Source organism: Kogia breviceps, chromosome 6, assembly GCF_026419965.1.
Source record: "Kogia breviceps isolate mKogBre1 chromosome 6, mKogBre1 haplotype 1, whole genome shotgun sequence".
Taxonomy (NCBI): domain Eukaryota; kingdom Metazoa; phylum Chordata; class Mammalia; order Artiodactyla; family Physeteridae; genus Kogia; species Kogia breviceps.
The window spans coordinates 22,506,170-22,524,934 of NC_081315.1; positions in this window are offsets into that span (position 1 = coordinate 22,506,170).

The following is an 18,765-nucleotide window of genomic DNA, read 5'->3' on the forward strand; positions in this document are numbered from 1 at the left end:
GTTACACAGATGTACACATAGATCTTGACACTCAAAGTGCTAAATTCATAAATCTATGTCAACCATTTGAAGTATAAAAGGAAGAATGGAGAAAGCGAATTTTAAAAACATTAATTTCTGATAAGGCTCTAAGGCAAAAATTTGTGAAAATAAAGAGTAAGGGTAACCCATACAAAGATACAAGGCGCTATCAAGAAATATCTATGCATAGTGAGAGAGCAGATCTTTGCATTTGGTTTTGTAGGACTGTCTTTGTTTTCAGTTCTGGTTTACCACTGCTCCTGAAATAAGTTGAAAAAAAGTAAGCATTTAAAAGTTTAGGTACCATGTGTATTGGGAATTCCCAACAAATCAGATCTATCAAGTATACTAATGGCTGTACTCAGGACTCAGCAGATTGCAAACAACAGAGACCCAACTTCAACTGGATTAAACAGGATAGTTTATTGACCCACAGAACTCAGAAGATAAAAGAAAAAGGTGTAGGAAACTGAGATAATACAAAAGAGCAGATTATCACATCAAACTTAAGTGCATTTGACACCTTACTCTTTCAAATTTTATCAATAATTTCAAAGATACAAGTAATTGTGATGCACAGATGAGACAAGGAAATGATCAGGACCACCAACACAGGTCCACACAGCTTTTTTTTTTTTTTATCCCACTTGGATGTACTCTGGCCCGGATTATATTCGAGTTCTGTAAATAATGTATGAGGAGATATTACTCACAAAAGACTATTGTTTGGTTATGAAACATCTCTATTTTGTACCCAAATAGTTACATAGCTTACGTGAGATTTTTCTGGAGAGCCATAAATCTGTCGATTTGTTAAGTGACCCTACATAGACCAGGAAGATCCTTCTAAAGACATTACATAGATGAAGATTCTCCTCCGAGTAAATATTATTGATGTGTTTTCCAGAAGTGTTTACAAGTACATTTGACCAGGTCACCTTCCTCATTTCTTCTTTGGAAATGCCACTTCCCCAAGGCCCACATGAAAGAATGGGTGTAGTCTTGCGGTTCCTTCCTTCTTGGAACTTCTTAAGTCAGAAACTCAACCTCACCAAGTCTCTCTCTTTCTCTCCTGCCCCCTTCCCTGCCTTTATTTTGCAGATAGATTCTTTCCATATAGTTTGGAAGATGGCCACCAACAGCTTGATCTTAGAAACCCCAATAGAAAGAATTATTATTATTTTTTTGTTTCTTTGTTTTTCACTCTCAGAATCCTAGGGAAAATACTGATGATCCCTGTTTGGTCATGTGCCATCTCACCATTAGGGAATTCAAGCCGTGGATCAAATGGAATCAGGGAGCAAGTTCTGTTATTTAAGAAGGGAGATGGGAAAACTTCCTGGGCAGATAAAAAAAATAGCCCCGAGTCCACTAAAATGTCAATCATTTTTGTCTTAAACACAACCAGAGTTTAGTCAGAATCCTAGTATTTTGTTAATAAATATATTTTTAAAGATACTTTTATCTATGTTTATTAGGCATAAGTTTAAAGTAAGACTTTTGTTAAAAAAAATCACACTAATGTAGAATAATTATTTTTCAAATTAGTTTTGTTGAAGGAGGTTATACTCTTCTTTAAAGCATTCTGCAAATATTTAAAAGAGTTTGGAAATCTTCTATAAAAATGCTTTCAAAATCAGTTTGTGAATTGCACAAGAAAATTATTCTCATCACCTCATAACAACATGTTAGATTTTAATGTCTGTAGTCAAATGTTTTATCATTAGCATTTGTCTTAAGAGAAGAAGACTGAAAGTTATTAAGTATATAGTGACAGTGAAATAATTTCAGAAGTCTTTAGGGATCAGACCACTGCCAAATTAACAAACAATAATATTTTACTCTGCAACTGCAGACTAGTCCATAAAATGGAACGCTGGATGTGGAGAAAGCAGTGGCAATGAATCCTTAAAACAAAAGTATGCTGTCTGGCATGCATTTAAAAATAAAATTCATGGTCGCTTTGAAACTGACAAAAGACTTATTTCGTTTTGTTTCATAATATACATTTTGATTATATGATGACGCAGTTGGATCTATCTTCAGCCGTAAATATACATATCTACAGTAGATATATATAAATATACATATATATATATATATATATAAAGGACCATAGTACAAAAGTTTGTGATTATAACGAAAAGTGTGGCCTCTGATCATTCTCTGTGATTGACTGAGAACTAATTATGTCCTAGTCACCATTTCATCCCACTACAGTCTTTGCATAGACAGGGATCACCTCTATTTATTTTACTAGAGACCTAAAGGCACCAGGTCTGAAAAGGTTGTTTTCACCCCTCCTGAAACTTTCAGGGACTTGTTTTTGTATCTTTGCAAATCAGCTTGGGAGCATCTTCAAGGGAGATGTTGTTGTGTTTTGTTTTTGATTTTTCCAAGAGGGCTGCTTGGGTTCTGAGGTGGAGAGAGAAAAGGGTCATTGCAAAGGAAAGGTGTGGCTTTGGGTCAATCCACCACCATCACCGAAAACACCAGCAGCACCGGCGGCACCGCAAGTCAGCTCAGGCCTTCTCGGCCTCTAATTATGAGAGTAACAGAAATATGCTTTCCTGAGCCCAGTGAAGAAAAAAACAGATCTCCTCAGAGGAGTAACATTTCTGTTAAGAATTTTGGAAGGATGAGTAAGGCTCAGCAGGCCGGCAGAGGAGAGTGGGGAGAAAAGATCTCCAGGCCAAGGTGATGCTGTGTAAAATGTTCAGGAACTGGAAGCAGTTCACTGTGGACCAAGACCAGTGGCTTCAGGCCATGAAGCGTCCTGGTTTGTGAAGGAATGTGGACTTTATGAGATCTGAGCTCCATTGCAAATCGAGAAGCGATATGAGCAGGCTGCAGTTTGGAAGCATCAGTCTTTCTGCAGCTAGAGGAGGGATGCAGGCGGTTGTGTTTAGAATCAGGTTCTCCAGTATTTTCCATGTGAGAATAGATGAAAGAAGTGAGCTTATGCAGGGGTGGTGAGAATGGAAAAGTGAGGAGGCACGTAGGAGCTATTACTGGTAACTTATGATCTCCTGGATGTGAGGACTGAAAGGGAGGCATACTTCCTGCTGCACCCAGAAAGATCGTTGCAAAAAGTAATTACGATGATCCACTCACCTGGTTGAAAGTGCTTTCGTTGACTTCCCAGTGTTTTCAGACAGACAAAATTCCTTATCTAGTCATGTTTGCATCTCTAGTACTAAATATCTAGTAGACACAATAAGTACATATATTCATCTCATCTCCTTAGAACATCTTAGAACATCTCATCTCCATAGAACATCTCGCTGTTCTATGAACATGTGCCATTTAAATTGATATTCCCCTGAGGGTGGAGAGAGAATTTTTTTTTTTTTTTTCGGTACATGGGCCTCTCACTGTTGCGGCCTCTCCCGTCGCGGAGCACAGGCTCCGGACGCGCAGGCGCAGCGGCCATGGCTCACGGGCCCAGCCGCTCCGAACCAGCGTCCCCTGCATAGGCAGGCGGACTCTCAACCACTGCGCCACCGGGGAAGCCCATAGAGAGAGATTTTAAAGGAGAAAAACTGAGGTTACTGTCAGTGGCAGAACTGGCAAGAGCTCTTGGGACCCACCGGACAACCCTGCTACACGTCTTGTCCAAATAAGATAATTAGGGTAAAATTCTCAATAACCTATAAATTACAATATAAATATAAAGATTATGATTATGCTCTTTTGCACATTTTACATTTGCTGAGTTGGTCCTCGGTCTTTGGTAGAATATTAATCAATGTTTTTAGGGTGACAGATATGAATTTTCTAATCTCAGCGTGACCGCAAGCTCAGACTATTTATTATTTTAAAGGACTTTTTTCATATAAGCGAAACGCAGGGGTATTTTTAAGTGTAGAATTTTGGCAAGGCCATCTGATACATTCCTATAAATGAATGCCTTGAGGCCTTTTCTGAACACAGTTAACCCAGTTAGGATAAACATTCTTAAAATTATCCTACATCAAATAAATATTGACATGCTTTTTAAGGTCATTTGATATAAGATAGAATGTTAACAGGAGGGTAGATTTGATGCATTTTTTTAAACCAATAAGTGGCATTGAAATTCACTGCATTTATTTTAGAGTATAAACCTTAAATATTAAGAAATCATTTTGAATTTCTGTATCTCCCGTCACACCCTAAGTGGCTGGTAAATGTATACAGGTTATTCACATACAATGCTTGTAAAATGGTCTTCATATCCCATTTTTCTCTAGAATGCTCAGAAACCAAAGGACCTGAGATGATAAAATAGAAGATTCTTTTAAGCTATTATTTATCTCTGTATATTTCATTTTTTCCTTTCTGGACTATGCTTCATAGGTAATAAAGGAAACAAAAAGAATGAGAATTTGGGTCTGGGAGGAAAAAATTAGAGAGGAAAAATAGTTTCTGTTATTGAGATAGATGATGGATTTATAGAGGCAGGACAAAAGGTTATCATTCTTCTAATGAATATTTTTGTTCCAGTTCAAAACATGACTGTGTTTCAGGACTTGTGTGTGAAGGGGCATCCATTATAGGAGAAACATTTCTTCTTGGGAGCCAAATAGCTGAGAACATATCTCATTTCACTATAAAAGACACATATTTTGTTTATTTGACAAGAGAATTGATGACGTCTTCACATCCCACAGAGTAGCCTCTTAATTTCTAGGTCCCAAGGGACAATCCCAAATTCCCCATCCACCTCAGATCAGGTTTTGAGCAAAAATTGATTCTAAGAAGTTACTATGTTTCCCAGTTTTGGTTACTTGTGTGTGTGTGTGTGTGTGTGTGTGTGTGTGTGTGTGTGTGTGTGTTGGAACGGAAGTTGCTCAATTAAAAATAATAAATATGTGCAATTGTGGAGAAGGGAAGAAGTGGGTCTTGCATCTTGATTTTTAAAAATGAAACCATTGGGCTTCCCTGGTGGTGCAGTGGTTGAGAATCCGCCTGCCGATGCAGGAGACACGGGTTCGTGCCCTGGTCCGGGAAGATCCCACATGCCGCGGAGCAACTGAGCCCGTGAGCCATGGCCGCTGAGCCTGTGCGTCTGGAGCCTGTGCTCCGCAACGGGAGAGGCCGCGGCAGTGAGAGGCCCGCATACCGCAAAAAAAAAAAAAAAAAAAAAAAAAAAAAAAAAAAAAAAAAAAAAAAATGAAACCATTAAGGTGATACCTTTATAAGATGACGCACTGTATTTCCAGGTCCATGCATGGTCACTCCTGGAACACTTGTTCTCTCTCTCATCACTTTGAGTTATCATTGCTCTCCAAAAATCAAGAATTGGCAGTGTCTTTCCATATCTCCCTCTCTTATTCCTACTTAAAGGAATGTCTGAAAACCAGAATACCAGGTTAAAGAAGATTCCCACAGTCAAGGCAGATCATAAGGTTTCAAGTGAGGGTGTCAGATGAAGAAGATATAAGAAGTAACACTCACATGTTTAGATGGTGTGATAAACAAAATCTTCCGCCTCCCCCCACCCCCACAGAGGTGACCATGCTGTAATCCTGGGAACCTATGAATATGTTATGTGACCTGGCATAAGGGACTTTGCAGGTATAATTAAAGATCAATTGAGCTGAGGAGTTTTTGTTTTTTTTTTTTAACATCTTTATTGGAGTATAATTGCTTTACAATGGTGTGTTAGTTTTTGCTGTATAACAAAGTGAATCAGCTATGCATATATATATCTATATATATATATATATAGATATATATAGATATCCCCATATCTCTTCCCTCTCGCAGCTCCCTCCCACCCTCCCTTGCCCCACCCCTCTAGGTGGTTACAAAGCACAGAGCTGATCTCCCTGTGCTATGCGGCTGCTTCCCACTAGCTATCTATTTTACATTTCGTAGTGGATATATGTCCATGCCACTCTCTCACTTCGTCCCGGCTTACCCTTCCCCCTCCCCGTGTCCTCAAGTCCATTCTCTACGTCTGCATCTTTATTCGAGCTTAGGAGTTTATCCTGGATTATCTGTGTGGCCACGGCAGAGAACCTTCTCTGGCTGGAGTCAGAGATGCAGCAAAAGAAGTCAGAGAGATGACAAATGTGGGAGAGACTCAACCCTGCACATGAGTCTGTTGTTGGAGGGGGCCACATGGAAAACATGAGAACAAATGTGGGCAGCCTCTAAGAGCAGAGACCAGCCCTGGGTGATGGCCAGCACAGTCACGAGGATGTCAGTCCTACAACCATATGGAACTGAAGTGAACCAATAAGCTGAATGAGCTGTGAACCACATTCTCCACCGATGAATTCAGCCCTGCTGACACCCTAATTTTGGTCTTGCAAAACCCTAAGCAGATACTCATTTAAGCCCATGCAGACTTCTGATCTACAGAAGTTGTAAGACTAAAAAAACAAAACAAAAAACCCCTCAAAAACCCAACTTTATGTTGTTTCAAGTCACTAAATTTTGGAAATGTTATGGAAACAATGGAAAACTAAGAGATATGGCTACAGTTTCTAATAGAATCTTTAGTTCTATTTTTACTGTTAAAGTTTTGAGAATGACAGGAGAGAAAGTAAAATCAATTTAGACTTAGCTTTTCCTCAAATTTTAGTTGTTTTTTTTTTTTTTTTTTTTGTCAGACAGGTTTCAGTCAGTAAAAGAGAAATGATTGCAGGTGTTTTGAACAGGAAGGATTTAACATAAGATACTAAGAACTTTAAAAACAAGGGTTGAGGGAACAAAAGTGAGCAAAACCACCTCTCATGAAACATGGAAATACTACAAGAAACTATAACTGGTGATCTCAGTTATCTGTGACACCAAAATGAGTTATTCTCAGAAGAATGATTGGATACAGTGGCCAAAGCTTCATTTCTACTCTTTGCTAAAGTGAATGCCTGCCTTGCTCTGCAGAAGGAATAATAATGGCTTCTGCCTGTCTTCTGCTTTCTGAATCTCATGTGACTGGTGGAATCTAACCCAGAACCTAGGCTTCCAGCCTCTGCAATACAGAGACGAGCACAGGAAGAAAACGGCCCTGAGTGGCTGGCACATGGCTGTACAGCACTATTGCCATTGCATCAATACCCACGTGTAGAAAAATAAAGAAAAATGAAGGCAGGAAGAGGAAAGGAACACCATCCACCAAAGCACTCAGTGACGAAGATTCAGACACAAAGTGAAATTGTAAAAGAGCTTCCCTGCAAGACCCATTTTATCTGGATGACTACCTTCACTCTATATCTCAAGATATTTTTTCTGTACTCACACAATATGGAATTATGGAATATCAGAGAGTATCTACTTCAATTTTCTCCTTTTACATAAAAGCAATGAAAAATCTGTAGAGCGTGCTCAATAGTTCAAGACAAGATATCTGGTTAACTACTAAACAGGGTCAAGGTCTTATGAAGTCTTTCTGGTCTCCCAACTTACTGTCAAGGTTATGAAGTGTCTGGGATTTTACTGAATTTAGAGGCTAACAAGTTTGTCTGTTACTCTTTAGGGATGCTGGCAGAAGACACAAGACTCCTGGTTAAGGATAAAGGACTTTAGTCCCTTTGCACAGCACTGGCCAGAGTGTCAGATGCTCATATTTGTCCCCCTTCATTCTCAGATCTCCTAGAAGTGATGCAGAGGGCTGCTACTCACACAGTAGGTTTGCATCATAGGCAAAGAACACTGAGCTTGAGGAATTTACTGCCTTTTTTTTTTTCTTTTAGCAAATGGAAACAAGCCTGATCTTTGTCCAACAAGACACATTACCTCAACCTTCAGGGTTGCTCACCACAAATATAACCCTGAGAAACAGCCCTGCTAAAGGGTTTTGCATTCTTGGCACACTTGCAAGAATGTACATCTGAAGCAAATTGCCTCTCCCACCACTTATAATTTAAAACATTTAATATTTGCTACATGCAAAATAATATATGTAAATATTCTAATTCTGAAATTTAACCAATTCTCCATATTGTTATAGTTCACTCATTTCCACTATCAGATAGCATGGCATTGGGTGAATATGTAACAGTTTATTAATCAATTCTCCTGTTGATGAGCATTGGGGCTAGTCTGCAGTATTTTGCTATTATGCTACTATGAATCTTCTTGTGTACATTTCCTGGTACCTCTGTGCAGAAGTTTCTCTAGAGTATTTGACTAGGTGTGAAATTACCTGATTATTAATGAAGCTAAAATAACTTCATATATTTCATGTACAATTTGTGTTTCATGTCTATGAATTATCTGTTCATATTCTTAAATCATTTTTCTACTGGGTTGCTTTTCTTTTTAAATGTATTTTTAAAGTTCATGGTTTCATCACTCATTCATGGTTAAAACCAAATCTTTTAGTAATAGAAAGGAATATTCCTAATCCACACCCCTCCCCGTTGCCACTGCTGCCAAAAAAAAAAGTTATCTATTAAAACCTATAATTTCAAACATCTTTTAAATGAAAATATGATAAAAGCATTCTCTTTAAAACCAGAAACCACACAGAGATGTCTTCTATCATGGCTCCTAGTCATCATTGTACTAGAAGTCCTACTCAACTCATTCAGGGAAGAATAGAAAATAAAAAGATATAAGGAGCAGGAAAAGTACAAAGAAAAAATCATCAATCACAGATGATATCATTGTCTACTTAGAAAAGCTAAAATTATTCACAGAAAAAAATTATTAGAAACGCTAAGAGAATTTATAAGTTGTATGGCTATGTTTAGAATCACAAATGAGTGATGAGTGAAATGTTCTTCTGCAACAAATTAGATGACAATGTACTTTTTCGTCTTTAAGCTGTTTATATGATGAATCACTTTTGTAGATTTTTTTTGAGTATTTAGGCCACTTCTGTGGGTATTTGTTCATCTTTTATTGTAATCTCATGCTGCGTTGATTTTAATCCATGCTTTGGATAACCTGGAGACCTACCTTGGCAATTCTTTCATCCAGCAAGTATCTACATTTGCTTCTTGTTGAAGTTGAGGACACAACTGACCTGGGGCCACTTTCGCTGTCTTCAAAGGCCCAGGTTAAAACCTGAGCCTCTGATCGGGCTCCTTGAACTGGTTGCTGGCAAGAGGCTTAGTCTCACGTGTGCCTCCTGATGTTGGTTTTGACCATCAGACAAATGCCTCTTTCATGTTAGCTTACTGTTTAACACCCTGGTGCAGTTCTGGCGTTTTTTTTTTTTTTTTTTCAGGGAAAGGGAAGTGGTGGTGTTAGAGATTTCCCTTACTTCCCATGAGCTCAGCAATGCATTAAGTTAAGTTGCATGTGGGATCTAGTAGTTTTGTACTGGAAGGGATCTTTAAAGAACACTGTTTCCCATTTTGACGCACATTATTTTTTCAATCCACCCTTAAAGCTTTCAAATTTCCTGTCTTGTGGAAAAATCAAAATGTGGCTGACACTGCTAGTTTCCTACTTAATATCCATTATCCATTTCTGCCTTAATAACAGAACCTCAATTTGATTCAAGGTTGCAATGTGTCCGGCTGAAAAACTATATTTGCCAGTCTTAATGGCAGCTAGGGCTTGCTCATGTGATTCAATTCTGGTCAATAATCAGAATCCAGAGTCATTGTTTGGGTTTCAGGAAAGCCCGATGACAGAGGTTGACTCAGCCGTTGTGGGTTCTTTTGCCCTTTCTTCCATCCTCAGTTTTCCTACCTAAGAGGTTCTTTGAGAGCCTGGCCAAAAGAAACCCAAAGACTTTGACAGTAAAGTTCTGTACCTGTTCTGGACTTCTTGTAACACGAGAGAAAAACAAGATATCTTGTTGAATTCACTATTATTTAGGTTTTCAGTTACATGTGCTGAATACAATTCCCAACTGATATATTTCATATCTGATTTTGATGTAATTTTTAATTGTTGTCTTATCTCTAAGTAGCAGTCTTTAAGGAAAAAAAATCACAGTTACAAATCCCATTTATTTTATATTTGGTAACAAAGTGTTTGGCTTTATCGTGGTTAATTACGGAAGCAGCTGGAGATTATATACATCTAGGCTTGTTATTTCAAGAAATTTTTATTGAAGTTATAATTGGATCCTATTCAAAAAGAAATGAAACTATAATTTAAGTCAATAATTATATCTGATATCAGATATTTATGATGATTACCACATTTTATACTCTTACTTAGAAAAGTATCTGATTCCATTTATAATCATGTCTTAATTCCTCCAAGTTCAAACATCAAGGTACTTCGATAATTAACATATTGAGTCTGTTTTAAAGGCATTGAAGGTTATCTATGCCTTGTTTTCCCACTAGTCCCCAGGTGGAAAAGTAATAGAATCAATGATCCTTCTAACTATTTTCATTTATTTTAACATAATATTTTTTGGACATCTGGTAACTATGGTCATCCACATGGCTATATTGGATAAAAATCACATCCTATGTTCAAAATGAACAGTAATTGACTTTTCAGGTTTGGTAGATAGGATGGTTTGACTTGGCTGTATGATCTTTATTGTCAATATTTTAATTAATTTTTAAAAACTCATTTCATCGGAAGCTCCATACTCAGGCAGAGTTGTAATAATGTTTATTCCTAAAGCAAAGGGAAGAAATTAATCAGAGAGGAGACTTGAAAAAACAGGATGCTTTACTCATTTTGAGTTGAGCCTTCACAGGATAACCTGTAACCACCCAGTCTGCTTTAAATGGTTCCCATCAGCGCTCCCAGAGTCCTCAGCACTGCAAAGACAATATCTCACTGAATACTCTGGAGGACCCACTGAAGACCACTGGAGGTCTGAGGCCTCAAGGAGAAGGGCCCGGGCTAACGGGCAAGCTGGGACTGGACCACAGCCAGACTGCGACTCCCCTAGAGCCAGGGGGCCACGGAAGAAAGAACTCCATACTTATTGTCTCCTGTGCGCTAGCCACTGTGCTAAGAATTTACACGGAACCCATACTCAATCTTCCCAGTGAGCCTGGGGGGAAGGGGCTTAGTAATGGCAGACCAGGGATGTCAAACTTTAGGAATGTTCTGGAGCCCAAATACTTTCTTGTATTTGCTCCCCTTATTTCACTGTAGAATACGGTGGGGAAGCCTTAAAATCACACAAACTAACAAGTGCCTGGAGGTGGGCTTGTGGTTAGGAATTCTCTTGTGGTGCTTTTATTATTTATTTCGTCCCACTCTACTAAGAGACAAAGGTGACACAGGGAATTATCCCTCCCAACTTCCTCTAGGTGGCAAGATTTTTCTTTAACTTCGCTTTTGTACTATGGTGTTGTCCTTTGTGGGTCCCAGCTTTATGCAAGAGCCTCCACCCAACATCCTACTCTTCTTGGCCACAGGGCCCTTGTCTCCGGGGTGCATGTCATTCACTAGAATCCATGTTCTAGGTCACTGGGGGTTTTCAGATGGTCACAGCCAGATGCCAGCTCTGAAGCTTGCTTACTGTCTGGATTCCCACTTTCTCATCCTTCCCAGTCTCCTCAAAGTTTTATTACTTCCCTGTCAGTTTAGTCATGACCTGGAGAAAGTTTTTTTTTTTTTTTTTTAATGTGTTTACTTTTGTTTTGTTTTATCCAGAATTGTGTGTGTTCTGTCCTTATAAAGTTTCTTCAGACATCTTGGCAGAAATAGATGTTCTGGACTTTATTGAGGGAATGATCTTGACAGATCATTTCGAGGTCATATTACAAAGGTTTAATGATTATCTTGATCGTTAAGAGATTGTCTGGGTTGACTCCCAGGTCTCTGGCTTAAACAGATGGATCAGCACCATTTGTCCACTGACTAAAGACACCAATAAGAGGGTATCAATTTGGGGGGAAAGATGTTGAATTCAATTTTGAACAGGTATCCTTTGTCATGACTGATACAATGAAATTTCAGCTCTCCTATTTGTAAAATGGAGATAAAATCTACTTTATAGTAAACTGAGTTTTTATGGGTATTAAATATTATAATGAATGTGAAAATCTTAGTAAACAATAAAGGACTATATATGCATTAGCTACTTAGAAACCTTGCCTCTCTTTTCAAAGCTAATAGGTCAGGGTACTTAGAGCCTTGCTTACAATAAATTGGGCCAGTGGATAACAGGGTGTGATAAGCAGTGAAAAGAGGAGAAATAAGTTGCTAGATGGTTATGAACATGATAAGGCTTTTCCAGAAGACACTAACCATGTGTTAAGGGTTACTTATTAGCCTAACCAAAAAAGTGTGATGCTTAAAAGAACTGAAATGGCATCAGTCCTGCAACTATTTTGTGAACCCCAATCACTTCCCTCCTGATTCTTGAGGATAGCGGGATACACAAAAGATGGACACATAGGTGTCTGGATTTGGAAAGTGATTATCTGAGCCAGGAAACCAATATTGGTTCACAGAATTAAAAGGAAAGGAAGCCAAACTGAAAAGCCCTTAAATGGGTAGGTTAAGGAGTCCCATAGTTCAGAGGTCCCCAAGGTGTCTACCCCAGCACATCTGTGTGCCGCAGATAAGTTTCTAGTGTGCATACCTCTGGGCCCTTGAGTTGGGACAGAAATGGAAAATCTTTCTGCTTCTAGAAAAAATGAGTTTGAGAGGTGCCCATTATGAAAATGCAAAGAACACTGCTCTCAGGAAGATAAATGAATAAGGATTTTTACCTTCCCACAAAAAAAAAAAGAAAAGGAAAAAGTCCCAAAGAAAGTTACCTCTGACAACAAACAGACCTACCCTGTTTATCCCTGTGTGCCCTATAAATTTTATTTTCTACTGATGCCAGGAAATGTTTGGGAAGAACTGCTATAGATGGCTTCTTTGAAAACTTTCATCCAGATTTTCTGCTTCTATTTTTAATTGGTATTCCTTTACAAAACTTGTAACAAACTATTACATGTATAAATGACACTAATCACAAATTTACAGATTGAGGAATGTTTAGAGTTTGAACACAGTCATAGATAGAATATTTCCAGTATTTTAGAAACCCCATGTGATCTCTTCTATACTACCTTCTCCCAACGGGAATCACTGTCCTGACTTCTAACCCCATGAGTTTTGACTATTTTTGCTTTGTGTAAAGGGACTTACAATGTGCTTTTCTAATCGCTGGCTTCTTTTTTCCTTGCTGGTTTCTTTTGTTTAGCATTATTTTTGTGAGATTATTCCATCCTGTTACATGAGGTTATAGTTTCTCCATTCTTGTTGGTGTATAATATTTTGTTATATGAATATGTCACAACTCATTTATCCATTCTTCTGTTGAGGGACACTTGGGTTGTATCTAGTTTTGGGGCTACTGCAAATAGTACTATTATAAATATTATTTTACAGGTACTTTAGTAAACATAAATATGTATTTATTACATAATTCTAAAATATTTTCAAAGGTAGTCCCAATTTACACTCCCTAAACTGAATGAGAGTTCCAGTTGCTCCACTTTTTTATCAACACTTGGTATTGTCAGTCTTTTTAATTTTAGTCATTCTGGTAGATGTCATGGTGTTACATATGTTTTAAAATTAGTATTGTTCTGACAGCCAAAAGTATAGTTAATACCTCTCAGATGTGAGAGGTATCCATCTGTTTCCTTTCCCTCACTGGAGATAATTAAAAAACTGAAGTTACTATCACTTCTATGGATGTTTTGGTACTTTTACTATATATATATGTATCCATAAATTATGTATACAATTGGTCTTTTGCATTACAAATTTTACATAAATAGTATTTCAATTTGATTTTTTCTTTAACATAATGTTTTGGGGTTGCCCATGTTGATGCTTATAGATTAAGTTCATGAATTTTAATTGCTATATAGATTGCCTATAATTTATACCTTTCCCTAACTAAGATAGGTTGTTTAAAAACTTTTGCCATTAAAAACAGTGCTACAGGGGACTTCCCTGTGGTCCAGTGGTTAAGATTCCACACTTCCAATGCGGGAGGCACAGGTTTGATCCCTGGCTGGGGAACTAAGAGCCCACATGCCACACGGCCAAAAAAAAAAAAAAAAAAAACAAAAGGGTCTTAAAAAAAAGTACAGCTGTCATTTCTAAAAACAGTGCTAGAGTTTTAACAAATTTATGCTCCTACCAGAATTGCTTAAAATATGTTTCTCCACCCTTTCTCAATTGTTTGAATTGCCAGACTTTTAAATTTTGGCCAATCTGATGGGTGCAAAATAGTATTCCATTGTAATATTGATTTGGATATTTTTAATGCTATTTAGGTTTCCTCTTCTGTAAAATTTTCTGTTTATATCTTTTGCCTGTAATTCTTTTCGGTTGTTTGTGGTTTTCTCACTGAATGGTGATTCTTTTGATAATTCTGATCAGTTGATAATTGAGTCTCTATATGAATTTTTTGTCAGTTATATACATGTCATATTCAATCCCCTAATTTTTTTTTTTTTTTTTTTTTTTTTTTTTTGCGTTACATAGGCCTCTCACTGTTGTGGCCTCTCCCTCTGCGGAGCAACAGGCTCTGGACGCGCAGGCTCAGCGGCCATGGCTTACAGGCTTAGCCGCTCCGTGGCATGTGGGATCCTCCCGGACCGGGGCACGAACCCACGTCCCCTGCATCGGTAGGCGGACCCTCAACCACTGCGCCACCAGGGAAGCCCCTCAGTTCCCTAATTTTTAGTTTGCCTTTTCACTTTGCTTGTGGTGTCTTTATTCATGCTGAAGTTTAAAATTTTGATTCAGTTACATATACTATTTAATTAAATTTATTAAATTAAATTTATTAATCAGTTACATGCATTATTTATTTTCTTTAATTTTTTGCTTTTTGTGACTTATTTAAGAAATCTCTTGTACCTTGAGATCAAAAAGGCATTCTCATGTATTTCCTTACAATAGTTTTATATTTTTGCTTTGTATATTTAGATCTTTAATCCATCTGGAATTTATTTTTATGTATGCTGTTAAATAGGGAGGGATCTAATTTTATTTTCCTCCATATGGATCACCAATAGTCTCCACATCATTTACTGAATAATACCTCTCTTCTCACTGATGTTAATGCAGACTATTCCATTTACCAAGTTGCAAAATGTATGTGAGTCTTTAGGCTTTTTATTCAGTCACGTTTGTCTATTTGTTGACATCTGTTTTAATTACTGGAACTTTATAATAAATAAAGGTATTCTCTTCTGCTGGTGTTTAAAATGGTCTGGGATATTACTGGTTTACTTAGCCATATGAATTTTAGGACTAACTAGTAAAATTCCACTTTAAAGTCCCTCTCAGGATTTGATTTGAATTGCATTGAATTTAGAGAATATTTCAGTTCTGCCTAGTTTTTGTATCCAATTTGTTTTTATAGTTTTGTTGTTTTGTGTGGATAATGTTTTAAGATTTGCCCTATATGTCCAATGAATTGATTATACACTATTGCTTTTTGCATTCCCGCCCACCCTCCCCCACCTTCCTTCCGAACTCCGTTTTCATCTTTCCGAAGCACACTCTCTGGAATTCTTTCAGTGAGAGTCTGTGAATGATAAAGATTCTTTGTCTTTGTCTGAATATTTCTTGATTTGGCCATCACTCTTTGTAGTGAATACTGGGAGGTACTACCCAGATTCCTCTTCAGAAGTGAAGGACTTATTCCCTGAGCTGCTGGGAGTGCAGCAAGCTGACAAAATCCAACTGTCAGTCCTCTTAAGGAGTAATCTGGTCCAAGGTCACACCCGCTTCCCTTGTCAGCCCACATCCAATGACTGATGTCACAGGTATATAAAGGCTGGGCCCACTTGCCTCAGCTCCGAAGGGCCATGCCAGGTTCAAAGTCAAGGCCTTCAGTGAGACTATATTGCAGGCCAACTCTTCCCTCTCTCCAATATGGCTACTACCATCCCTTCCTCAGGTGGTATTCCCGAAACATTTCCTAACAAACTCCCTATACTCATCTTTGACTCAGGGTACGCTTCCAGAGAAGCCAACCCAAGGTGGTTGACGTCAGGGCTGAGCCAAGAAAGCAGGAGCTAATATGGGATTTTTGACTTGAACCATTGGCCACTGACTGTCAATGCAAACTTCCTTGTTGGTGATAGATGAGGGACAGATGGACCTTGGCACAAGGTAACAGTTCAATAGTTAAACTTTTATCAGTAGTGAACTGGAATGTATTCTAATGGAAGGTAACACACTAGTGGGTGCAATGTACCAGGCATTTAAGAAATATGGGGGGAAAAAAGAAAAAAATACGAGGGAAATAGCAATCTTAAGGTCAGGGGAACTAATTTTGTTAAGCAAAGTTAATTCTTTGAAAAAAGCAAAGGACTGAGAATGATTAAAGGTTATTAAAAATTTAAGAGTAAAATTCAGGCCTCTTTGGTAGCAGATAAAGAACCTTTTATCTCCTGCAGTGGGAGGGCAGAAAGAGCTAAGGAACAGGCCCAGCACTTAATTGTAAGTGAGGCAGAGCTCCAAAGAAGATTAACAACCACACAACCCAGCTAGGTTGGCTATGCCACCATCACAGTGCTGGACTGGAAAGAAACCCTGATGCAATGGGCTGGGTTACGATACCTGAAAATCTTGACTCCCTGGATTCCCCTGAACCCTCTGAGTCTGAACATGGTCCAATTCTCCCGATTAACGGCCTGTGCTCCCCTGGCTTGAAAACCATGCAGAGGCTTCCTCTTTGTAGTATAACCTGTGCTCCCCTCAGGATCTGCCCCCAGCTTCCCTCCTGTCACTGGGTTAATAACTTGGCTTAAGTTACGATGCAACCTGGCCCATACTGTAATGAGTGACAAGAACAGAGTGGTAGTGAGGGAGAGGGGTCTGATCCTCAGAAAATTAGGGAGATGGATAACAGAATATGGTGACTCTGGGAACAAAACTGGATGGGCAGCAACCACGGATATTGCTCAGTTTGTACAATCAAAAGAAATCAAGGGAGTATATGACTAGGAGCCTGAGAGCAATTCTCTAATAATGAGTCACAATTCTTTGCCCAGTTTTAAAGTCTGAGCCAGTTTTTGGATCTGGAAACCATCAATAGAGAAAAGGCCAGATCCATAGGAAGAAGGCCCTGAAATATCATAAAAGATGTACATTGTAATAATTCCCCCAGTTCTTCCCCAGAGGGTTCTGCACCATTTCCTTGGCTAACTATTTGTAGGGAAAATGGAAACATCAAAACATTTCTCAGTGGAATGGCAGATACAGGAATTCACCTGCCTTCTATTAAGCTTTACATTAAAGAGATTTACAAAACTGTAAATCATTACCACTCTTCTATGTTTTTTTTGGGGGGGAAAACATAGTTATTTTTCATAGAAATATGCTATTTATGCTAACATGTGATAGATTTATCAGGATAATTTGTAATAAATAAACATTAAAGTTTATCTGTTTTAATTTTTTATATGGTAAATATCAATTGAATATAACCTACATAAACAAAAGCTTGCTAGGGTTCTCAATTTTTAAGAGATTTTAAGGGGTCTTAAGACCAAAAGTTTTAAGACTGATACAATAGACGACATTGCAAGCGAAACCATCTGGGTAATATTGAAATAAGTTGCACAGTCTCTCTGACCAAGTTTCATCATGTGTAAAATTATGAGTTAACACTACACATGTAATTAGAATGCCAGGAGCACCCAATGATATTGTTTAGCTGTTATTGATACTACTCTATTTTCTCTGTGAGAAAGGAGACAATAATATCTGCTAAAATTGATGGAGGAAGTGGTAGAAGTTTGATGAAAAGGGAGAAGATGTGATAAAGTCCTCATGGAAAATGAGAATGATGGGCTTGATTAGGAAAATATAGGAGGCTTGCAGGGCAATTTTGAAAGACCTGTGGAGGTCAGTGACTTTGCATTTGGAGTAGAATCATGATTCAGTAACTTTTTTTCTCCTTAATAACACTCAGATGTCCAGAGTAGGAAAGAAAAGGCAAGCTGTTGAACTAACAGAATTGGGAATGTTCCAGTTGGCTTGCTCAGGACAAAAACACGGAAAATCGTGACTAAAGTGATGAATTGTGTCTTATTAACTGGGGAAGAAACGAAGGGAAGAAAGCAGGGGGATCATTGATAGGGAGAAAAGAGAAGGATCATTAGATTCGAAGTCTTCCTTAGGGACAGCTGAGAGAGTTGGTGATATAGGAAGTTGGTTGGTCAGATGTTTGAATTTTGGATTTTAGGGGTGGAGTAGTTCCACCTGATGACAAGGCCTCGGGTACAGTCATGAGAGTGGGTGCCTGTCTTGGAGCAGAGGTGATGGCTACTGGAGATGAAGAAATCCAGAACCCAAGAGGATGGGTCTTCCATTTAGATATTAATGTCATACTGGGTGATGGCACAAGTTGGAAGTCAGGTTCCAGAGTCTTCCATCCGTGAGGAGAGGGTAAAACATAGCAACAAGGAAGGATTAAAAAGTGGCACTGCTACATAAAAACGAGGATGAATTATGTGAGTGAGGCACTGGGAAGGAAGGGGACACACCCCACCCCCCTAACCAAGACATGAAGGAAGTGTGGGAAAATGAGCAACCTTCACTTTCAAGTTTAAAGCAAATGGACTCTGCAAGGGGGTGGAGGTGATGTTACATCTAAGGACAGGCAGCAAACACACTAGAGGCTCAGAATGTGGAAGAATTTGTTCACAAAAGAATGGAATTCCAGAAGGGCGGTGGAAATAGACAAAGGAGGGTAGCACAGAACTTCACTGGACAACGAAAGGGACAACTTGTGGAGCAAACACGAAAAGTGGGATGTGAGGGCACAAAATATGCGGGTAGCAGAAAGTTTCCAGAAGAATTAGGCAAGAATTTTCTGTTTGAGTCAACTGATGGTTGACTTAC